This window comes from Heterodontus francisci, chromosome 3, assembly GCF_036365525.1.
Source record: "Heterodontus francisci isolate sHetFra1 chromosome 3, sHetFra1.hap1, whole genome shotgun sequence".
In the NCBI taxonomy this organism is placed as follows: domain Eukaryota; kingdom Metazoa; phylum Chordata; class Chondrichthyes; order Heterodontiformes; family Heterodontidae; genus Heterodontus; species Heterodontus francisci.
This window is the reverse complement of record NC_090373.1, coordinates 60,076,430-60,101,977: the sequence shown is the minus strand read 5'-3', so window position 1 is coordinate 60,101,977 and position 25,548 is coordinate 60,076,430. Positions and strand designations below refer to the sequence as shown.

At 40.3% G+C, this 25,548-nt stretch overlaps 1 protein-coding gene across 4 annotated transcripts in view; it reads right to left on the bottom strand.

Annotated features, from left to right (window-relative positions):
- LOC137356774 (hippocalcin-like protein 1) overlaps window positions 1–25,548 on the bottom strand; it is a 62,479-nt gene that overhangs the window by 11,963 nt on the left and 24,968 nt on the right. The window contains exon 2 of one of the 4 annotated variants that reach the window (XM_068022551.1): window positions 5,214–5,246. The exons of 2 other annotated variants lie outside the window; for them this stretch is intronic. The gene's annotated coding sequence lies outside the window, so the exon portion shown is untranslated. Of the gene's footprint in view, window positions 1–5,213; window positions 5,247–6,951; window positions 7,018–25,548 lie in introns of those variants that run through there. One more of the 4 variants, XM_068022561.1, reaches the window with a different exon arrangement.

The following is a 25,548-nucleotide window of genomic DNA, read 5'->3' as shown; positions in this document are numbered from 1 at the left end:
GCGATACAAACTGTACAGAAGCTGAAGTTTAATCAGCGTTGATCGTGTATTTAGATTTGGTTATGAGCTTGGTGTGATGTATTAAATAAAGTTTTAGGCCTGGATACAGATCTATATGTAGGTCAGGGATCTAGGTCTGATGGAATGAACACTGATTGGGACAAGTCAGCTAACTTCAAGCATGCTCAACTCAGCAGCCATCGCATCAAATGGTCCAATTCTACTAAGTCGCATCCATTACGCAGTGGCATACAAGATGTGTCAGGGAGGCTATGGAGACCCATCAACACCACATCGTCTCCCAAGACAATGGAATGCTCATCAGAAATATCTGGCTACCTCGACTCAAGAAACACATCACCACCTGCTCTGCAGTCAACATACCCCGACAAGGATAACAGCAGGTATTAGCCTATCACAGAACTCAATTAGCTGACCAATAGCTGCATGTACATGCAATACTGTCACAAGTTAAGATCCCACCCACATTCCCATTCTCCACCACATATAAACCTGTTTCCACGGTTTCAGTTATGCCTCCAGACGAAGGGCAGAGTATGCTGCCTGAAACGTAGAGTACTCTAAGGACTCATTCCACTGCCCCCAAAAGGAAACAATGGCTTGCGAGCAAATTCGCAAATCACCTTGCTCAATATTACTGCTCTCACCATGAAAACCTTCAAACAACTTTTATGAACTTTATTGTATTTTAAACTAAAGAGCCTCAAGTCCTGTGGGTATACACACTGGCAGTGTACATACCAAAGTCAAAATTTCTCCAGCTAATATCCAGTTGTCAACATCCATTAATATATGCTGGATTTAAGTTTACTGCCAAAAATTGCCCAGGATGCTTTTGGACAAAGGTTTTGCTATGTAGACACACGATCAAGTGAGTCCTGAACACGTGAGCAAATGTGAGGTACACAACAACATGCAAGTACAAAATGCATCACTGATCACAAGTGTTTAAGTGGGGAGACTTGAGCAGTAAACATGTCCCCAGAAATAATCCTAGTTTTATAGCCAAAAGCTGCTCCTGCAACAGAGCATGCAAACAAGGCAAAGTTTTTTTTGTTTTAAGTCACATCATAACTCTCAAAATATACTTTTTTTTTTAAATCAGCAAGCAGAAGATTAAGCAAATATCCAAATTTTCAAACAAGCAAAAATATTTTTAAAAATTAGTTCAGATCCAGGGAAGCTTGGTGTGTGTGAACATCTAAGGTACTTTAATCAAGATGTAAGCCAAAAGCAAATGTTGGAAAATGAACTGAAATGGCTGAGCAAGTCATTTCTATAATCACACTGCCCATTATATTTTCCAAATAGTGGAATTACAACTAGAGAATGTCTGTACTTGCTGCAGCATTAATATAAAATATCTGTACTTAGCTTTTTATATGTTTATTTGAATAGGTTGCATCTAAAATGCACCTTTAAATGTAGGAAAACACCTCAAATGTTTAAGTGTAATCAAGTCAAAAACTGATTGAACCAAAGGAGGAGATATTAGGATTGGTGACCAAATAAGTTGCTGAAAAGTTAGGTTTCAGAGAGAGGTCTGAAAATAGAGAAACAGAGGTTTAGGGAGGAAACCCCAGAGCTTAAGTAAAATGAATGAAAGCCCCTTTGCTTAATTGTATAAAAAAGAAAAAGACTTATTTCTATAGCGCCTTTCATAACCACAGGACATCCCAAAGCACTTTGCAGCCAATTAAGTACTTTTGAAGTGTAGTCACTGTTGTAATACAGGAAATGCAGCAGCCTATCTGCATACAGCAAGCTCCCACAAACAGCAAAATGGCAATGATCGGCTAGTCTGCTTTGGTAGCATTGATTGAGGGATAAATATTGGCCAGGACACTGGGGATAACTTCCTAGCTCTTCAAAATAGTGCCACAGGATCTTTTACATCCACCCGAGACCAGACAGGGCCTCAACTTAACATCTCATTTGAAAGACAGCAAAGCACTCCCTCAACGCTGCACTGGAACATTAGCTTTGATTTTTATGCTCAAGTCCTGGAGTGGGACTTGAACCCACAACCTTCTGACCTCAGAGGCAAGTGCTGCCAATTGAGACACAGCTGACACAAAAATGTATCTTTGAGGTAGCTTTTAATTTAGTTCTTTTAATTTCTTTTTGTTACATATTGTTGATAGCGTTTAAGATGTTAAGTTGAGTTTTGTCTACAGAACTTGGAGTCTGTGTAGGTCTAAACAATAACTTGTTTATTCTATTTACACAATATACACTTCCCTTAAGCAGGTCTTGCTAGCACCTCATGATGCTTCTAGCTTTTTCCAAACCCATTACCCATGTGACTATTACATCATCACCACCACTACCAGAATCAGAGGAGTTAACCCTTTCAGACCTTTATACTACACTTTTAATTGTGTGACTGGGGAGCAGCCCCAAAACTGCCTCAAGAAAATATATAAAAGCAAAATACTGCGGATGCTGGAAATCTGAAACAAAAACAAGAAATGCTGGATTCACTCAGCAGGTCTGGCAGCATCTGTGGAAAGAGAAGCAGAGTTAACGTTTTGGGTCAGTGACCCTTCTTCGGAACTGACAAATATTAGAAAAGTCACAGATTATAAACAAGTGAGGTGGGGGTTGGGCAAGAGATAACAAAGGAGAAGGTGCAGATTGGACCAGGCCACATAGCTGACCAAAAGGCTAATCTGTACTAATGCTTTGTCTTTCAACACACCATTAACATATTGTTTGCCTTTGCTCCGTGACCTTTTGGTCAGCTATGTGGCCTGGTCCAATCTGCACCTTCTCCTTTGTTATCTCTTGCCCAACCCCCACCTCACTTGTTTATAATCTGTGACTTTTCTAATATTTGTCAGTTCCGAAGAAGGGTCACTGACCCGAAACGTTAACTCTGCTTCTCTTTCCACAGATGCTGCCAGACCTGCTGAGTGAATCCAGCATTTCTTGTTTTTGTTTCAAGAAAATATATTGCTTCTAACCAGGCGCCTATGCAATAGCAGGCATGTTGTTTGATATGCAGGTCAGCCAGTATACTGTAGGTAAGGAGATAATCGAAATTAGTCACCCACAAGGGACTCTAATCAGAAATTAATGGTTTCTGTTGCAGTCAAGTGGCAAAAACAAGTGAACCACTAGAAACCTGCATTTCACATTTTATCAAGCTAACTGTTGTAACTGGTTAATATAAGTTGTCTAACAATGATATTATATATAGTACGTTTAACATTGAAAAGTGTTCCTGGATCCTTTATAGTGGATAATTCAGACGCAAATAGATGCTAAGGCAAAGGAGGAAATGTAGGAAGGGATGACCAAAAGCTTGGCCAAAGAGGTGGGTCTCAGGGAGGGCCCAAGGAGAGGGAGTTGGAGAGGCAGAGGTGTTTAATGAAAATTCCAGAACTTGAGGTCCAGATTGCTGAAGGCATCACTGCCATATGGTGGGGCACAGCTAGAGAAGGTTACAGAGATAGATAGGGACAAAGGCCCCAAGATAGTGAGCTGAGATATTGTGTACGCATTGTATCAAGTTTCATGCTGCATTTTTCCTCCTGGGTGTAATCATCAAAAGTAAATAAATTTGATATTAATTTTAAGCCTGAAGAGAAAGGTCTGAATGGTATTTACCACTTTTTTTTTTTTTAAAAGCACACTAGCAGGGGGCAGTCATCCCATGCGGTTTATGGTGTATCATTCTATGAAGGAACTATCTCCAGTCCTGCGACATACTGTGCCTTTATGTTACACAGGAGGGTGCAAATTTCAGCTCAACAGGAGATGATGCCTGCTCACAGAAATCCCAATCACTTTGAAATGAGTCACCTTCAATTGAATTACCACAAAATCATTGAAATTAGTAGTGGTTTGACTTGTAATATATTTAGAATTTTTCAATTTGTTGCAGGGACATTTGCATAAAATAAACTTTTACAGATTAGCAATGTACAAATGCATTTTTTAAAAATAATGCAGATTAGAATTCTTTCAATTAGCATGAACATGGAGTGTGATAATGCAGCCAGAACTTACATAAATTTAAAGCTGAAGTTACTGTGGGATTTGAAAAAAATGTGCAAAAATGTGTTTTCTCTTGTTCAGACACATGAAAAGCAATGATCAAATATCGCACAGAGGCCAGAAAGTAATGTTAAACCACAATGGACTCGTAATGATCTTAATTGTGTTAATTTCATTAATGCTCATTCAAATGTATAGAAGGAACAAAAATCTCTATTCATCAATTTTGCCTCTATTCTGATGTGTGGATTCAAGACTGTTTTGCTCCATTTGTTGAATCTAAAATAACATTTCAGAGTAATTGAAATGCCCAGGTTAACACTGGACGAATGACCAAGTCGTCAATTTTTGGTAATACTAGCTGAAGGAGGAATGCTGGGAGTTCTCCTAATGCCCTGGCCATGAACCACTTCAGTTTAATAGGTCACCTGAAAGACTGCACTTCAAGCAACACCACCTTCTCAGGAATCAGCAGAGATTGGAGTCCTGAAATTTGGCTTAAACCGACAACCTTTAGATTGGTAAGTGCTACCAACTAGGCTAGGTCAGCAAGAGTAAACTCCAAAATGAAGTGTAGCGTCTAAACAAAAAAAAAAAAATCATTTTCAGAGGGAGGAGGGGAAGCAAACAGAATTCAGACCAGTCCAGAAAAATAAAATCACGTTTACAGGCTTACAACCCCTTTCCGATAAACAACTGCTGTAAAAACAACCAACTATTTTTCCTGCATTGCAAATGGTTAAGTTATGCTACCCATGTCCTACTGTACTTCGTATAACTACCTTTTCTCCATACATCAGTATAGACTGATATGAATTGGAAACTGTGGGAGAGGTTTGTTTTTGCTAGTTTTTCAGGTTGGTAGACATGTATGTTCAAGTGGGGCTTGAACCTACAATTATTTCAAATTTAGAGGCGAGAGTGCTGTTGCCTCAGTCAAGTTGGCACGAATGCGTACAAACATCCAACTTTGACTGGCAGGGAAATCAGTCAATCAAGCCTGGCCTTTATTCATGATGGCTGAAACATCATGACTAAACATTTCTCTCCTCCTCACAACCATCCCTTAGTTCCAAAGTACTGCCATTTTAATGTTATTTGGATCAAAATACCACAAGGAATATTTTTGAAGTTGCTCGAACTCGTTGCACGCAGGATCCTCAAAGCTAGCAGAGATGAGAAGCTTTTACCTCAATAGACTGGTGTGGATTTCAACTTGCATTCTAGAGATGAAAAGAAAATATTCAAACGTGCACTCTGCTCATTTCCAATGAAACTATACAATTTGAATGCAGTCAATTGCCATTGCCTCTAACCCAACACAAAAATAATTTATGATTCAGCACAAATCTATCGCACATGTTAACTAGAAGGTAATGTAAGTTAGCAACTTTTCTACATTAAACAAAGTAATTCACAGAGTCACTGGCAGCCATATTTAGAGTCAAAGGGACTATATGGGTGGGGGGGGAGGGGGGGGGGGGAGGGTCAATGGAGAAAGAAATACAAATATGGCAATTTGCTGCAAATTTTAATCAATATTTTCAACCACATTCTGCTCTACATAAACTTAAAGCATGAATCAGCCATTTAGTCTGTCACATATTCAAGGGTTAAGAAGTCCAGTATGAGGGTTTAATTATGGCTCTAGACTACTGGAGCATACATGAATCTCTAACAATTGAGAAACAGTTACCTGGCAGTCTTCAAGGAGCTGTATTGCTAAAACTTTAAGATGAGTAGCACAAATAGAAAGAGCACACTCAAGTGGAAACTAGAGCAAGAGGTATGGGATTTAGATTTTTTTTTTAAAAAAAGCTTTTAACATCTAGAAGGCATTACAACTGCTCCATAGCGACAATATAAAAGGAAAAAAAGTTAAAATGCTGGAAATCAAATAAAAAACAGAAAATGTTGAAACATCAATTTGTCCCCTGGGTACCATGGATTAAAGGCCGGCTTGGGTCTGCAAATGAAACCTGACCCGAGCCAGACAACCACGTCTGACCTGAGCCGACCCGGCCCAAGTCCTTTCATTTTTTCCCCGCGTCCGACCATCAGTTAACCTAGCTTCTGTTTTTCACTTTGTTGCTTATCTGCACAAGCTTAAAAAAAAACTAACTAAACAAACTTTCAAATCCAAAAAGTACATCAACATTGGAGCCACGTATCAGAGGTGGTGATAGAGCGTGTTCCACCCGGCCCGACCCAATCCGAGCCTGAATGCCGGACCCGGAATAGTGACCCGACCCCGACACGTCGTCGGGTCTTGTCGGGTTCGGGTCAGGTAACCATGCTCTACCATGGATGTACAGTGACTCTCCACCTCCATATCCTACACTGAACTGCTTCTCTACAGTCCACTCATTTCCTCCACATGTAAGGCATCACTATGGGAAGCAACTTAAGTCCTACCTATGCCCAACCTTTTGCAGAACACTTCATTCAGCTCCTATTCAGAATCCTTCCCGACTAATTTTTCCGTTACTCTGGTGGTGATCACCACTATTGGTGTCGCTTTGCCTTGTTGCTCGGATCTTGAAAACTTATTTGATATGCTTTTTTCCACTAATCCCTCGACTTCATATTACACTAATGACCTCACTTCATAAAGTACTTCATATAAATATTTTGAACGCCCTGAGGTCATGAAAGATGCTATATTAATTCAAGTCCTTCTTTCATACAATCCATCCTCAACTCTTCCCTTGTGCAATGTCTTATCCTTGGCAAACTATTGCAAGTTTACCAGCACCTACAACTATGCTTCTTGTAATGATTCATTTACTTTTGTATGTTTGCTAATACTTGGAATATATGAATAACCCACAACATGGAAGAGGAAGCAGGAACCCTCAATCACCACTGGTGCTCAAAGATTAAAGATAAAGAGTTATAGATATAGAAAAATAAAATAAAATACAATACCTTTTCAACCAAATCTAATGTAGACAGACAGACATGAGCACAAACACAAGATAAACCAGATATTGGAAACAGGTCGGAGAACTGAATATTTTCTGAAACTTCAGGAATGCCAGGCGATGCAAGAGTCAAGATATGCAAAACAGGATGAGAAAAAAAAAATTACATCCAAAGCTCAGACTGAGTGGGATGAGATGTGGACCTTGTCAATTCGAAGTCAAGTTTGGCAGTCACCCAATCCCAAATAAATAATTAACATACGTTACATCTGTAAAATAGAGCGAAAAAAAAACTTTACTTATCAGGAATGAGAAGGCTTACTTAGTCTGTGAATGGGGTTTGAGATTATGGGATTAAAGGGAAAATAGAATGATTTGAGAGTTATTAAAAAAATTTGCTCAGCTATTTACCAGTTGGAAAATGGGACTCCTTGGAGGAAAAAAAAATGTATGGATGTAGTGCTTTCAAAAGCCCAACTGAATATTTTGGTAAGGAAGCTCCTCCTAACTATACCAGGTATCTCTGCAACCTGAATCTACCAACTAAATCTGGAAATGCATCACCAGTATCCAAGTCAACCAATAATGCTTTGGCACAGAAATTATATCCAATTTCTTTGAGTCACATTTGAAAATTATTTTTTCTTTTAAAATATAAGGTTTGTAATGCTGTGGTAATTACCCATGGACAGAAAGTGTAGAAACAAACAATCTAAAAATCGTATCTAAAATTACACAGCTATTGTAAACATTCGGTTCAGTCTACACCCAGTACAATGCTCACTAGGTTCTATCATTTTGAATTTGTTTTTCATGTCGATATATTTCAAATGTCATCTGCAGATATGCTATTTGAAGGTCATACCAGAATTTTGTTGCATCCTTTGGGCAGAAAATTCAAATGCTTCGAACACAATTTATTCAGAATAACTCCTGAACTGCCTGCTTATGCAGAGTTTTTTGGAGCTGAAGTAAAATTCAAATATTTAAAATATTTGCGCAGATGTACTGAAAATCAGAAAACTTCAGTTTTTCCATTGCGCTTTGTTCAAGTAGAAACTAGATGCCCATTAAGAGTTCCAGAAACTCCGTTTCCAACTGCCATTAACTTGCACATTCTGACAGATCATCAGTACAACCCTTTCAGTTATTGCAAAATTCCCCTTGATATTACTGAGCTGCATCCTTTTTATAATTATATGCTAGAGGTGAAATCTTTCCTTCAGCCAAAAGTGTACATCCAGTATTAACCTAGAGTGAATATCTAAATACAGCATCATACCCAATATAGTTTTAAAAACCTGCTAGATAATAAACCATCACAGTAAACTCACTGAATTAAAACTGACCCAATAATGTTGATAGCAAGAATTCACCCTTATTTTCTAACTGAATATTGCAATGACCTCAAGTTCTGAAGAAACTGTTTGAGCTGTGCAGAGCAATTACAAAATGCTGTACATGCTGATTTCAGCTGCGTAATGTGTTAGAGACATCACTTAATTGAACACAGCTGTGAATGGCAAACGCTAACTAGGCACAATGTTGTAAACATATTTGCCTTATATAAAAATAGACAATTCTAACACAAGTAAAGCATCTCTAACAATCATTACCTTACACAACCATGCCCAGCTGGTTCAGTTTAATTAAAATGGTTTAACATGTTAGTTACTGGTTCAACAAACTATGCAGAAATGTATTAAGGATAAGCAAAGTCCCCATTTAAAAAAAGATACACAATAAGCTATACTCTCCATATGAACAAAGCGAGGATACACCAAAATAAAAACTATCTTGGAACAAAATTAATTTTATTGGAATTGACGGTAAGCTACGAGACATTTGATGAATTCTTTCTAAATTTTGGGCAAAGCTATCTTCACCAGATATGAAGAGATATTCAGAAGCTAAAAAAGTATTATACAAGTGGTATACATTCACTATTTTAATACCGAATATATATGTTGCTCACACTTTTGCAAAAATTTTAGAAAATATATGCATGTATAATACTTCACTCTTTCAAGGCCTCCAAGCAGAGTGTGTGTAGGGAGCATTAGAGTAAAGGCTTCCTGTGGAAAAAGGACTTGCCAATTAGGTATAATTTTGGCATCACTTGCTATTCATCTACCTAATTTCAACAATTATATTGAAGTGGGGGAAGTGGAGAGGGACTGCAGAATTGACTTTCTGAAAAAACATTGTGCTGAATGAGTGGATTCTAATCAATGTTGAAAAAGTACTGATGAAAAAAAAAATCATCTAATCCAATTTAAATCACAATAGGCCATAGATCACCATGGCTCCATGAACCACTATGATTCACCAGTCTTGTGAAAAGGTCAGTAAAAATAAGTTACCTTTATCCATCATACTCAAGAGGAAGACTCCTCAAAGTAAAATTTCGAGAGATAATTATGAGTGCGCATCGTAAGGAATCAATGTCTTGGGCTCTCATGCTGGATGGATTTGAACTGTGAGGGCTGTCTGATCTGGTCTTCTGTCTTGTAATAAAGATGCTCTCTACATATGCAAATGAATGTCTCAAAGGAGCAAGCTTATAAAAAAGTTTTGGGGGAGGGGGTGTTGGGGGAGGAAACAAGAGAGGGCAGAAGAGAAAGTTTTATTCTGAGGTTTACTGTAAACCATGGAGGGCTATCCACTTCCAAATTGAGAAAATAAATTGTTTCTACTTAAATATTCAAGGTACTGATTTAAACCATGAGGGGATCAGAGTTTAGCTGGGGTGAAATTATGAAATTTCATACAGCTTCTTTTAGTCAGCGTAGCTTGCATCTCTTTTGACCACTGTAGCTTTATTTTGCATGAGTCATATAATGAAAATAGTAAAATACTGCAGAACTTTCTGCAGATTTATAATAAACATCTGAAGATCCTAAAAAGGAAGATCTGTTCTTCTCAAATGAACCAATAAATCCAAAAGATATCCACAGTGCTCGGTCAGGAAATGGAATTCTCACGTCATCTTTATTTTTCATGTTCGCACAAAGTCGATTGTCAGGACAGTGACAATCAGCTTTTGCCAAAAACAATTTCAGCTGGTACAAAATGAAACCCCATCTGAAGACAAATCTTAACTGGTTACCAAAGTAGAACTTATAACTGTCCACTGAAAGGTACATAAGGAAACACTGCATTTGTTTATTCTTCTAACCAAAGCATTGTCAAGAAAACAGGATATGCCAAATGAGGGATTATTAATTCATCGGTTAGAAACTTACTTTAAACTTTTAAATGGAAAAAAATCCTGTAGTTAAATTTTAAAAAAAAACTAGCAGCCAAGATGGCCACCACAATTTGCATCTGGAACATCTTTTCACATTCCAAAGACCCACCAGAATTGAGAGATCTGGGCAGTATGGGCTCTGAATAATGGCTTGCTCTAAGCGATTGAATTATCCAAGATTGCTTCATCAGCACAGCATTCAAGGCAATCCTAACACATTGACCTTGAAAGAGCAAACCCCCTCCAATTGTAAATATTGGCATCCTGGGGGCTGGGGAGCCAATTTCGAACCTTGAATATTAGAAGGTTCCAGTGAATACACAGAGGCTGTCATGTGACTGTCTGTCCATCTCTGTGAAAGCCAAAAGGGTTCCTTGAACAAAGACAGGGTAGTTAACTCAGACTGTGTAGCAAAAGGAAGGCTGTGCGCTTTTTTCTCTCTTCTCTGTGCGACCCCCCACCCCACCCGCCCCGCAGATAACACAAGTTTGAACCCTGTCTGACTGTGGACCCTCGAAACCTACAGATTGCTTCAGACAGAGACCAGGGGAAGAGAGCCACCTACAAGTCTGTCTCCAAGAAAGCCTTGGGCCAAGCAGGCCAGCCACAAAGTGATCTTTGACCAGCCAAGGAGTTTAAGAATACAACTTCAGCCAGAAGACCATCGAATCATCCAACTTTACAGACGGTGTATTTAATTTCCATTTATTCTGGACCCTAATCCAACCACAAAATCTGTGTTTGAATGTGTAGCGCAATTTATTATTTTTACTATATTGGGTTAAGATAGTCAAGTATAATAAACTCGTCTCTTTCCTGCTTAAACTCAAGAAAACCGGTCTGATTGGTTCTTTGACGATCACATTAATGCTAAAAAGGTAAAACAATCAGAGGTGGTAAACACAACCACTGCTTTAAAAAGGAATAAACCCTGTTGGGGTCAAATAAGAGGAAGGACAAGAGGGGAGCCAGGGAGCGCCCCTCCCCCTCACCTGGCCTTTCTCTTTCCTCACTCCATTTTCCCCAATTAAATAGTATGCAATTGCTTACCCTAAAAATACAAAAGCAACATTACATTTGCATTGCAGTAAACTTGCAATGTATGCTTACTTCACTATATTTAATACTGGCATATTCTCAGGTTCAAATTCAATTCAACTTTTAAAATCTGGATTAGTTAAGACAATGACATTTCAAAGTAAATTCGAGTAAAAAATGAAAAATACAGCCATTTGATGAGAGTTAACAAAGGACAACATTTCAAAATCATTTATAGTAGGCAGAATTATGAAATGGAGCATGGTTTTCTTTTTTGAAAAAGAATAACTATAATAGAATTATCTCTCAGGTCACAAAGAACTGCTTTTGCTTTTAAGGGTGAAACTAAATGCAGCAGCTTGTTATGCTAATTATTACAAGTCAATGAATACAAGTTATGCAAATATACCAAATCCATTGGACAAATACTTCAAGGAGAAAAAAAAGGAAATAATTGGATAGTTCTTTCAGTAAAGTCATACAGGCACGAGGGGCCACATGCCACCCACTGCACCCCACCCCCTTCAGGGCTGCGTTATTCTATAATTGGGTAGATTTTTCTTTTACATGCCAATTTTGTGCTAGAGACACTAGCTTTAGAAAAACTTTTCCATTTTGGGTATCTAAAGGCCTGCCTGATTTCAGAGAAAGGTCTTTAAAGATGACTTTTTAACCCAAGTAAATCCAAAGTTTAGGAACATGCTTCTACCTCCAAAACCGAACAATGTGAATACCAGACATTTAAAAGCAATTTGGCACTGTAGTGAAGATAGAAAGTGACCAGACAGGCTTTAAAATACAGCACCAACTTGCACAGTGTAAAAGTTCCTTTTTTTAAACAAAGTATTTCATTTAAAAATAATTAGGTGCAAAATTTCAAGTTAAGAGATTACTTAATTACAAGTAGCATACCACAATTTACTCTAGTAACCTTGCCAGAATACGCAAAGAGAGAGTCATTTAATGACAAAAAGCAGCAAGTACATCTGAAGTACAAAGATTTGCGAAGGAGATGCAATTAGCTGCTTAATCGCTTGGTTACATTTTTCAAACTTTTGCAACAAAATGGGTTACTACTCCTCAGCCCTGTCCTGTGGGGTGACCTTTGAGTTGTGTCTGGGCAACTGTCTCAAAGCAATCATCTAGAGGGTGCTGCTAGTCCCTGCCTCAGTACAGATTCTCTTTGGTCTGTCTCAACTCAAAAATCACTGACCTGAAGCTCTTTCCTAGATTGATGCAGCAAAATAATCAGAACAAGTTAGTCAGATTTACTGCCTTCTATGGAAGATAACAGATGTTGGGGTATATTACTAGGACACAATTTAAGGGAGAATACTTAAATAGAAGCAAATGAAACGCAACCTGGGGGAAGACAGCACCAACACCCATCATTCTTTTTTACCAAAATCCTGTGGCAGTCCTGAAGGTTATTTTCTTACATTACAACAGTGACTACACTTCCTGTTACATTGTAGGGCACTGAGAGAAAGTCTTAAACTCTGGTAAAGGTTAACAACTCTAATATTTAGTTACTATATACAGACTTCCAGCAAGCCACCTAAGCTAGCATCCTTCATGCTGCTATACCTTCAAGTCTATCTCGTGACTGTTAAATCATTCCTGTACAGTGGGTGGGGTCTCTCTCACTGTCTTCAGTATTAACTCTTTACATTCTTATACTACATCTCTTTACCCACCCCTTCCCCTCTCCCCCCCCACCCCTTCAAGTCTTCATCCAACATATATATATATATTTATGACTACTACGTTCTCCACCAACCGCCCCCAACAAAGTCTCTAACTTTACAGATTGCCTCTCAGCAGAGGTTTGACAACTTTCTCTGATCGGTTTGTACTCCGTACGGGACGATCAGTAGTCTTCGGAGGAAGTCTGGGTTGATAACTTGATTTTTCTTTTCTATGCGTTGTAGTATTCTGTTAGGTTTGGGTTCGTTCATCGTGCAGATGGATTACTGGCTGTTGCTTTTGCAAAATAGGAATGATATTCCTCCAATTCCTTTGTACGTTCCCTTCATTTGTTCATAAAACATACAAATCGCTGATAGTCCTTGTGTTTATGGATTATTGAACCTTCTCCTACCAGGTCATGCATCCAAACTTTTTGACCATTGTTTAATTTGGGTAAGCTTCTCACTCAAAATCTCCTATTGTAATTCCGTGTTTGTTTCCTTCTTCAGGAATTTTCTCTTTCGCGAACATTCTCGTAGTCTTGAGTCTTCAATCCAGGTATTAATTGTTGAGGCAATGGAAGCTGTGTTCTTAATGTCCTTCCCATTAATAATTCTGCCAGTGATAATCCACACGGCAGTGGCGTTGAATAATAAGCTAGGAGCGAGATAGGAAGATCTTCATTTTTCTTGAATGACAATTTTATGATTCTCACTTCTTTCTGCCTCGCCTTTGGACTGTGGATATTTTGATGAGCTCATAAGTTGCTGAAAGCCCATCTTCACAGCAAACTGGGGTAAAACATTCATTCACGAACTGTGGCGTGTTGTCTGATATGTCATCCGGAATCCCACGTGTTGCAAAGATGTCCTTAAGGATTCTGATAACTACCTCAGTGTAAAGATATAATTGTCTGACTTCTACCCACCTGGAAAAATAGTCAGTCAATGATGATATATGACTTCCCACCAAACATGAATAAATCCATGCCTAGCCTTTGTCAAGGTCCAGTTGGAAATTGGGTAGTCAACAGCAGTTTACACTGTTCTGGCCTCTGCATCACACATGTGACAGTTGTTGATCATGGTCCTGATATCCTTAGATATCCCAGGCCACCATACTGAAGTAAAAACCAAAAGGTGCTGGAGATACTCAGCAGGCCTGGGAGCATCTACGGAGAGAGAAGCAAAGTTAACGTTTCAGGTCTATGACCTTTCATCAAACCTGGCAAAGGTTAGAAAAGAATTAGGTTTTAAGCAAGTGAAGGGGAGTGGGGTGGGGGAGAGAACAAAGGGGAAGGTGTTTGACAGGGCAGAGGGCAGGAGAGATTAAACAACAAAGCTGTCCTGCGACAAAGGCAAAAGTGTGTGTTAATGCTTGTGGTGAAAGAGAAAGCATTAGTCCAGACAGTAATTGTTTATTTATTTATTTTTATTTAGAGATACAGCACTGAAACAGGCCCTTCGGCCCACCGAGTCTGTACCGACCATCAACCACCCATTTTATACTAATCCTACACTAATTCCATATTCCTATCACATCCCCACCTGTCCCTATATTTCCCTACCACCTACCTATACTAGGGGCAATTTATAAAGGCCAATTTACCTATCAACCTGCAAGTCTTTGGCATGTGGGAGGAAACCGGAGCACCCGGAGGAAACCCACGCAGACACAGGGAGAACTTGCAAACTCCACACAGGCAGGACCCGGAATTGAACCCGGATCGCTGGAGCTGTGAGGCTGCGGTGCTAACCACTGCGTCAGTGTGCCGCCCACAGAGAAAAAAACCTACCTGAGCTCCAAGTCCAAGACGTCAAGGAGGGAAACGGAGTCTGCACAGTGAGCATTTCTATGACATCATCTGCAGCTTCGGAGTCGCAAGATCGGTAAAGGGAACGTTCCGGTGGTTGGGTCATGCTCGGGTCCGATGTGGCTGTCAGGTTCGGGTCAGGGTTTTGCCCCTGACCTGAGCATGCCTTTACCGTATTGGGAGAGGCGAATGCAGTATACTAAATCGAAAGTAGTACAAATAAATCGCTGCTTCACCTAAAAGGAGTGTTTGGGGCCTTGGATAGTGAGGAGAGGAGGTAAAAGGGCTGGTATTACACCTCCTGCAATTGCAGGGAAGGTGCCATGGGAAGGGAATGAGGTGTCGGGGGTAATGGAGGAGTGGACCAGGGTGTCGTGGAAGGAACGCTGGAGGGGATGCTAACAGGGGAGGAGGGGTTGGGGAGTGGGGGGGGGGGAGGGGTGGAAGATGCACTTGGTGGTGGCATCATGCTGGAGGTGGCGGAAATGGCAGAGGATGATCCCCTGGATGTGAAGGCTGGTGGGGTGGAAAGCGAGGACAAGGGGAACCCTGTCATGGTTCTGGGAGGGAGCGGAAGCGGTGAGAGCTGAGGTGTGGGAAATTGTTAAAATGACATAGGGCATCAGAAGAGTCATGGATGTAGGCGGGAAGAGATTGGACCAGCGGAGAAAAGATAGAGTCAAGATAGGAAGAAATAAGTTCAGTGGTGCAGGAACAGGCTGAAACAATGGGCCTGCCAGGACAGTCCGATGTGTGGATTTTAGGAAGGAGGTAGAAGCGGGCTGTCCGGGGTTGCGGGACTGAGGTTGGAGACTGTAGAGGGAGGATCTCTGGAGAGGTCTGTGACAGTCCTGTGGACAGTAGCTGGTGTTCGGTGGTGGGGTCATGGTCCAGGGGGAGGTAGGAAGCAGTGTCTATGAGTTGGTGCTCAGCCTCTGCAAGGTAAGGGTCTGTACGCCAGACGACAACAGCACCACCCTTGTCTGCAGGTTTGATCACAATGCCGGAGTTAAACCTAAGAGAACAGAGTGCAGCAAGTTCAGAGGGGGACAGGTTAGAGTGAGTAAGGGGAGCAGAGAAATTGAGCCGGCAGAGGTCTCTCCAACAGTTCTCAATAAAAAGATCGAATGGGTAAGAGGCCAGAGGGAGGGGTCCAGGTGGAGGGAGAATACTGGAGGTGGGCGATTGGGTCTGCTGGTCAGGGGAGGGGGGGGTGGAGTAGGAATCCTGGTCAAATAAGTGAGCAAGGAGGCGAATGCAGAAGAGGAGCTCAACGCCATGCTGAGTGTGAAATTCATTCAGGTGGGGGCATAAGGGGATAAAATGGAGTCCTTTGCTGAGGACAGTACATTCAGCAGAGAGGGGAAGGTCAGAGGGTATAGTGAATACACAGCAAGAAGTCATACTGAAGACTGTGCTTGGTTATACCCAAATGGCCTTGGTGTAATTGAACTTAGATATCAGATCTCATTGGAGTAGGAACAATTCTGTCGTTGTAAACTAAAGTTGTCAATTACAGTAAAATATTTCCTAAACTCATGGAACATCTTATTGTTCTCCCTCCTGGACTTTCTTGTGGCCACCCATGTGTGTAATATTGTCTAATGTGAATGTATTCTTCTGTGCTTGTCATGTTTCTCACAACTTGTGCGCTTGCTGGCCAACTTTGTCCTGTGTGTTGAGTACGACTATCACCTATGACATTTGTATCTTCCTGTGATGGATGATCTGTGGTTGCTTTCGATAATACATCAGAAGACAATCTGAACTTCCCTTGGACATAGTTTCCTATGCGCACCTCATTAAATCGAAGAAACTTTTGTATACATGGAGGAATTTCTGCTACTTTTTTGGTCTAAGAAACCAATGGCTTGCAGTCTGTCTCAATTACCACACGCATCCCAATGACGTAGCCTTAAAATTTTTCACATGCCCATGTGACAGCTAGAGCTTTTTCGATCATTGCGTAGTGTCTCTGTATCTGACAGTGCTGTTGATGCATAGAATGAGTCGACAGGAACCATCAGGTTGCTCCTGAGAAAGAACTGTACCCAAGCCGCCGGAAGAGGAGTCTGTTGCTATCGTCGTAGGCAGTGTTGGATTGTAGTGTACCAACACATCCGGAGAAATTCGCATCTCAATTTTCTGGAACGCTTGTTCCTGGTGGGCATCCCAACACCACGCTTGCTGTTTCCTTAGAAGTTGTCTCAGTGTATCAGTTATTTGTGCTAAGTGAGGTAAAAACTTAATTTACTATTGCAAGAAATCTCTGGAGTTGAAGAACTGTAGTAGGGATAGAAAATTCCTTAATGGCCCTTGTTTTCTGAGAATCTGCCATTATTCATTCTCCACTCACAATGTGGCCCAAGAAACAAATAGAAGTCTTGGAAAATTCACACTTTTTGTTTAGTCAGTCCCACCCCTTTGAAGTCTCTGTAGAACCTCTCTGACTTTGTGGTAGTGTTCCTCCACTGACTTTCCATATATCAGAATATCATCCAAACGGCCAATCACCTGTGAGCCCTTCTGGATATTGAACATTGAAAAATCTCTGGTGTGGAAGTTATTCCGAACGGTAACCTATTAAAACAAAACTACTCAAAAGACATTATGAATATAGTCAATAACCTTGAGGTGTCATCCAGGGGTACCTGCCAAAACCCACTACTGGCATAGAATTTTTAAACATGGTGCTCAGAGTTTTGATAAAAACGGTCATCCACCATAGATACCGGGGGAATCTTACATGCTATTGCTTTGTTGAGCTGCATTAAGTCCACACATATTCGCAGAGTTCCATTTGGCTTTGGGACAGGAACCATAGCTGAACAGCAGTCCATTGGTTGTGTTACCAAGAGATAATGCCTATTCTTGTCTCTTCCAATTGTTCTTGGACTTTGGTTTATAAGGGATGAGATATTCTTCTTGGTATGAAGATACACACTGGTCTGGCTGCTTCCTTCAGTGTGATCCTGTAATTAGGCTTTAGTTTTCTGAGCCCTGTGAACAGCTTAGGGAATTCGTTTGAAAGGAATTGTTTACCTTTGTTTGCTTGACTTCAGCTACCTTTTTAAAAAAAAATCAACAGCAGTTTCAAGCATGCATTCCGGCTCAGTAAAGAAAATTCTTGATTGTGTAAGACATAAAAAGGTCTCTACCAGTTGTTTTCCTTTATGCTGAAGAGTTATTTGGAGTTTGCCTTTTACTTGCAATTGTGTCGCACCTGGACCATGCAACTGTATATGTCAGTTGCAGGTAATGTCTCTTCACCCAAGGCTCTGGGTCAGATAATACAGTGATGCTAGCCCGTGTCAAGCTTATAATTCGTGAGGTGTCCATTCACGTAGAGATCTGCTGTCCAGAAATCTTGGTCTAGATTACTGATTTCTCCCAAGAACTCTCCTGGTTCTCTTTCTTTTGGGTATTGCTGTACTTGATTCACTGCTGTTTGCGTGAAGGTCTTGTGCTTTGTACCTTAAAGTGAAGAAATTTTGCTGTGGCACATCTTCCCATAGTGTCCAGTTTTTCCACATTTAAAACACTCAGCTTTACTTGCTGGGCACTGCTCTCGTCTGTGGGTCTTCTTGGCTCCACAATATTGACAGGATTTTCCTATGTCATGTGCCTTCTCACCTGTATGTTTTTTTTCTGTTCCTCAGCGTTTCCCTGGCTTTGGCTTAACCAGTTGGGCAGGCAATAGACTCCTTCGCATCCACAGCTCGTCTTCAGCTTGTAGGATGCCCCTATTCGGTTTGTGAACTTCAGCCTGTCTTACAATTTGAATGGCCTTTTCCAGTGTAAGGTCTTCCTTGGATTGCAATGGGTTTCACAAGGATTTAGCTGCTATGCCAACGCCTATCCTGTTTGATTAGTTCTGCCTTTAATTTGCAACCTTCTGTCAATCTATACAGGTCATTAATATAAGAGTCGACTGAATTGTCAATCATCTGCACCCTCATTAAATTTGGCTCTTTCCAAGATTTTATTGGTATGGAGAATCAAACATTTATCAAAGGGTTGGAGTACCTCTTTGAATTTATCGGTAGTCTTGTTGACCCCTTGCCAGCCAATTACCATTGTCCGCTGTCACTCCTAGTGAATTGCAGGAGTGTGTTCACTTGCTCCACTTCAGATTTTGTATGGATTTGCGAAACAATTCTGAACCTTAACGAGTCTTTTTCTCCACACTAGCCAATTTTGGACCTGATTAGGACCTTCTTCATTCTGAAAACTCAGGCATTCCCAAGTTTGGATCCATATTGCTTCCTTTTGTTTGCTAGGGTGTTCTCCTATAATTTAAGATTTTTCAGGCTTGGCTTCCGGCGTTCCTGTTCTGTTCGGGGTTTTCCTGAGCTTTCTGACATTACTATGCTTTTTCTCCTCAGCGAGGAGGAACAATGTCTGTTGACTGCACTTGCCTCCCTAGTCGACCCAAATCGCATTCTGCACCCGATTTCCAACCCCACCCCCACCCCGAATTGCTCTGTTTAAATAAAGGGCTCCTTTCACTGTCTCACCGATCCTGGATGTCACCTGGCATGAAGACTCAGACCCAACTGCTGGATGCGCTGGAAGTACCAATACAGAGCCCCACATTGCAGTGCTGTGGTCTAAGAGGCTGCAGAGCTCTTCACAGCCTCTTTTGTCAGTAATTAGTTTTCTTACTGTACTGGGCCAATATTTATCTTGAAATTTCTGTCGTTTCCTCTGAAGGTAAAGGAGATCTTCAAATTCTTCTGGTTGCTTTCACCATTGCCACCATGCTGCGTTGTTGGGTTTGTATTAGTAGCATTGTAGGGCGTTCTAGAGAAAGTCTTAAACTGCAGTAAAGGTTAACTGACAACTCTATTTACAGTTACTATATACACTTTCAGCAAGCCACCTAAGCTAGCATCCTTCATTCTGCTATACCTTCTTCTCAAGCTTCTCCCATGTGACTGTTACATCATTGCTTGTACAGTGGGAGGGGTCACCCTCAGTCTTTGGTATTAACCCTTTACATCCTTATACTACACTCCCAAAAAGTACTTCATTGGCTGTAAAGCACTTTGGGACATCCAGCGGTCGTGCAAGACACTATGTAAATGCAAGTCTATCTTTCTTTAAAGTGCAAAATACTGTAGCTGCTGAAAACTTGAAACTAAAACAGAAAATGGAAACACTTGTCTGATCCCTCCACAGATGCTGTTCGACCTGATGGGTGTCACTAACAGTTTTCTGTTTTTGTTTTTGAAAGTTAAGGAATATGTTTTGAATAGGTGGAATAGTTTACTTAAAGCTAAAACAGTAAAAATATGAATTAGGATAGGGCACTTTATTAAATTGTTTAATAAAACTGATATGAGAAGAGTACTGCAATACTGGAGTTTGTTTCAATACATGAATAAATACTTAGCCACCATTATACTCCAGTGCTGCATAAGCAATCTGAATGAACATCCTTCATAAACCCAAGGATGATTCATCTACATATTAAGTTACTTCATAATGTTGCACCCATAATCCTCTTGAGATTCCCACCTCCATGCTCTCATTAGGACACCGTTTAAAATCAACAATTCAAGACGAACAGAAAAGGATCAGGTGAAATTCTAAATTTGCAAATCTTTTAAAAAAGGCCACAACAAAAAACAAAAATTATTACACACAGTCAACAGGAGTACAAGCAGACATCAACCCAAAAATGGTTTACATGAATCTCAAATAAAGCTCTATCTTGCTTTCCAATATTCGGAAACAAGAAAGTGGAAAGAATGAGAACAGTGCACTGGTTTCATGCCTGCAAAACACCCCTCCCCCCAGTAAGATTCACCCAGCATTTGAATTGTAACCATCACTTGAGAGTCCATATTACACAATTTTACTATTCACTGCAGACAGTTGGAACACACAGCTGGAATTTTCAATATGGTTAGAAAATATTAGCAATTTAAACTACCTAAAGTTTCAGATTAAACAAATAGGTAAAATTGGACCTTGATTCACCTGTTTTCTAGGTACAAAATAGTTCAATCTCTGAGGTTTGTGCTCCAAGGACAACTGAACTATGTCTGACTCCATATTGGCTCAGAGATATTCAGGCATCCCTGAGTGACCACCTTAAGTAAGCATTATCTTCCTGCATATGTTAATAAAAAGGACCTAATGCCCATTTAAGGAATGTCACTGTCTGAAATTGGTCAGAAACAAAGTGGAGGAAGTGCTGAGCAGCCTCTGCTCAATTTTTCTGGTTCCTTCTGTAGCTTAAACAGAGGTCCTTATAAGCGTCAAATAAAAACTAAAAATGCTGGAAATACTCAGCAGATCTGACAGCATCTGTAGAGAGAGAAACAGTTAAAGTTTCAGGTTGATGTCCTTTTATCAAAACTAGAAAAAGTTAATGTAAGAGGTTTAAGCAAGTACCGAGGCAGAGAAAGTTGAAAGAGGGGGGGGGGAAGAAGAATGAGGAGGAAAGAACAAAAAAAAGGTTTGTGATGGGTGGAAGGCAGGAGAGATTAATTGACAAAAGGGATGATGGTGAAGGTCAAAGGGGGGTTTATAATGGGACAAGTGAACAAAAAAAGATGAGTCTAGAGGCATAAATGAAATAATTGTTATGACCAAGGCAGGAGTAATGCACCATTAATTCAGTCCTACTACTCTACTGATCATAGCATATCAAATAAAATTTCCCACCTACCAAAGAGTAGCCAAATTAAACACTATTTGTCCCCCCAGAATATAGCACACCAAACCAGGTTTCTTTAAACATTAACTATTTATTGGAAAATAAATAGGTTTTAACTACTAATGAGATAAATCTATAAAACGCGTATTTTCTTAGCCCTCATACTCACAAAAAAAAGTTAACCGGGGAAAAGGATTTTGGTTTACAGCTGTTTCTTAGGAATAAAAAGAAAAAAAAATGATCAAGTTTATCATGTTCTGGTAGGATGTTTTCAGTATGGTAAGGTGCCCCAGAGTTGAATAGTCAGATGCCACTCGAAGTCTCTCCAAGTAAGGTTGAATAGTCTATGATGGGTAGACATTCAAGGCAATTTGCAGCAGGCATCACACAGGTCTTTCAACAGGGGTGTGGTAACCAGTCTGCTTGGGTTTTTAAAAACAGCAATCTAGTAGTAGACGCTTTCTGTAGGTTCCAGGGTTTCCCAAAACACAGAAGGCAACTGGAACCACTCAGGATGCAAAACCTCTTCAGAGACAGGAGGCAATAGGAATGCGCCATCTTTCAAATGCAGGATTTCTTTTCAAGAGATGCAAGTCTCCTTTACAGAGAGGTTTTTTTTCTCCAGTCTCCACGCAGGTCAGGTCTAAGTTTCAAAATGCCTGATCTTTGTCCAACTCACTTTTTAAAAAAAAAAGTGAAATAATCTTCCTGAACATGGCCACATTTCCAGACAGTGTCTACTCTATCACTCTGTGAAAGGTCAAATCCCTGTGGTTTCCTCAAAATTGCATGCTTTCCTGTCCTTGTACAAGTTCAACTTCCTTTCAAAGCACCCATAAAGTTCAGCTTTTCTTATGAACTTCCTTTCAAAATACTGCAAAAAATTCCAACTATTTGCAGGCTTAAATGTCCACTGAACATCCTTTATACGTTTTTTTAAAAAAAACACAGAATTCTAAGTTTTTAATACAAAAACAAAACTTTGGAATACAAATCATTACCAAAAGCTGCTGTTTGAAAAAAATGGGACAGCGGTCATGATCTGAAATTGTTGAACAGAATGTTGACTCTATGAAGTGCCAAAGCAAATGTGGTGCCATTATTCAATGTAGAGGGGACCACATCAGGAGGAGCAAGTACAGTACATGAACTTGAAAGTACAAGTAAATTGCTGTTTCCCCTGAAAGGAGCATTTGGGGCCCTGGATGGTGGTAAGGCCAGGAGGAGGTAAAAAGGATAAATAAAAGCAAAATACTGCAGATGCTGGAAATATGAAATAAAAACAAGAAATGCTGGAAATACTCAGCAGGTCTGGCAGCATCTGTGGAGAGAGAAGCAGAGTTAACGTTTCAGGTCAGTGACCCGTAAAAGGATAAGTGTTGCATCTCCTGCACTTGCACAGGAAGGTGTTGTGGTTTTGGGGAATGATTCAGGACCAGGGTGTCACAGAGGGAACAGTCCCTTTGGAATGCTGAAAGGAGGGGGGACAATGTGTTTAGCATTGGCATCACACTGGAGGTGGTGGAAATGGGAGAGGATCTTTATAATGTGGAGGAAGACTAGGACAAGGGAACCCTATCATGGTTCTGGGATGGAGGAGTAGGGGTTCGAGCAGAAGTGTGGGAAATGGGACGGTGAAGGGAAATCCTTGGTTGAGGAAAAAGGAAGGCACACCGGAAGCACTGGTATAGAAGATGAAGTCAGAACAGATGCAACGGTCGGAGAAACTGGGAGAACAGAGCAGAGTCCTTACAGGAAGTGGAGTGGGAGGAAGTGCAGTCAAGGTAGCTGTTGGAGTCAGTGAACTCATTAATGGATATTGGTTGAAAGGTTATCCTTACAATGGACTGCTGAAGGCCACTTAAAGGTGTTCTTTATTCTTTAAAAGTACCTTAATGTTGAGCAGCAAGAGCACTCCATCTGGCTCCACAGCACCTCTGCAGGCTGCTGCCCCTGGTGTTTGCCTTCTCAAGGGCTGCTGCTGGTGTCACAGCTGACCCCAACTGCTCTAGATGGTAACCAGTAAACTGCCTTCGGAGATCCAACAGGCAGCCGCAGCTCATCAGAATCATTCAGATCAACCCAGAGGTGTCTAATGCAAGCGATGCAATCATTTTGTGCCCAAAAATGAACCTAAACATATCTCTCCCCCCATCCCAACTTCAGCCACTTGAATGCCCCAAGTGCCCACAATATGCATTAAACTTAACACATAACAAAGAACACTTGGTGGCTTTTAACTAAGAACTGAATCTATCAAAAGGAGGAACTGTGCTTTTATTCTACTTTAACTTATTTTGAGTTTGTGAATTTAAATACATTCACCTGTGCTGTTATTTCACAGACAAGCAGATGTGCCAAGAGAGCTGACGCAAATCCATGAAATTTGCAATTCTAGTTGGTTTCATGGAGGGGAAGGTGGGAGGACACGCAGCTTTCAATCAATTTTGCATTATTGCAGCGAGGTTAGTAGCAGAGCTGCACAAAAGGCTCAGGAAATGATGGCGCTACATAAATAGTAGCTCATCACAAACTTGTAATTTTATTTTGCAAATTCAAACCATCAGTAACGTCATGCTAGGCCCCCACCTGCCAAGAATGAGGCACATTAATTTTGTCACGAACATTGATTTTAAACTGTTACTGGAGTGAAGAAAGGACTTGTTAAACAGATCAGCCGTGGATGGAAAAGATATTTGCATATTAACAGACGGTGCTTGGAAGGGCAAAGGACCATTCCCTGATATTCAACCCACAATGGACCTTGATCACCAGGTATTGCGTGTAAGAGAAGCATTCCAGAGACTGCTAAATTGATACAATCCAAGACGTAGTCAGACCAGTTAGTCACATGACTAACCTGCTTTTTTCTGAATTCTACAAACAGTTTGAACTCGGTTTGCTCTTGGACTGAAGATCCCTCCTGTCTGCTTCCATCTCTTTCTCACAAGCCTTTGAATCCACTGAAGACACATGAACACCAAGAGAGAAAAGTCTCCTACAGCGAACAAGGTTTAAGAAAAATACTGGGCCCCAACACAAAAGCAAGATCTACCTACAATCAAGGACTCTACAGTGACCTTGAAGAACCATAACAAAAACTCTTCACATATTGCCTCAAACTTTTCCACTTTATTTTTCTTCTGCTCTTTTCTGTCTCTTATTTGCATGTGTGAATCGCGTATGCATGCTAGTGTGGGCGCATCGTGTATCCGTAGGCATTAAGCAAATTAACGTTTAAGTTTAATAAATTTCAATCTTTGTGCTTTAAACCTAAGAAAGCCTGTTTGTGCTGGTTTCTTTGCCTTATAATTGGAAAGTGTTGGACAAGGATGCACCAAAGGGGAGCTAAAAACTGTTTAAAATTACACCCGGTTACAGTAATACCAGGTGAAGGCTGAAAGGGAACCCTAGACCTCTTCCTCAAAAGGGTCGTAACGGTAGTCTTTTAGTAATGTTGAGAAAATTAATAAAAGCTACAAGTTCAGTCATTTTCAAAGGGTTCAATCATCCTTAAAGGAATCTCTATTTGATAAATTGAAGAACTGAGTCGACACCAAAACATGTAATGACTATATAAACTGAATAGCATTTTACAAATGGTTAATGTAGTGGCTTTCATTACCTAATGAATAATATAGGCATCTCACCACTCAGGTTGACTATTGGATAATGAGGCACAATGGAAATTGTAAGTATTATCACAATACAAACAATTGCATTATGTAGAGTGTACCATTTCCTTGCAACAAATAGTGAAATGAAACTAGTTATCACTGTAGTTTAAGTCATATGGTATAACTGCACTTTTGTTAAAGCATTTGTTTGAGCTCACAAACTTTCAATCCAACCCCAACTATAGAACATCTACTACAGCAAAAGGTAAAGTCTGCTGAATAAACCACGACAAACTCCATGTGGCCCACCCAGAACATTTCAATGAAGTAATCTCTAAGGGGAAAATGGGAAAACCTGAACTTCCGTGTGTTGTCATCGACACATGCCTTGTAATATGTTCAGTTTGACTAAAAAGATGATTTTTTAAAAAAGTTATCTTCCTTGATATTACAAAGCTGCTTCACATCTTCTGTTTCGAAGCTAAATGTTTATCCTTGGATACATGAAATGTAAATAGGGAGTTGTG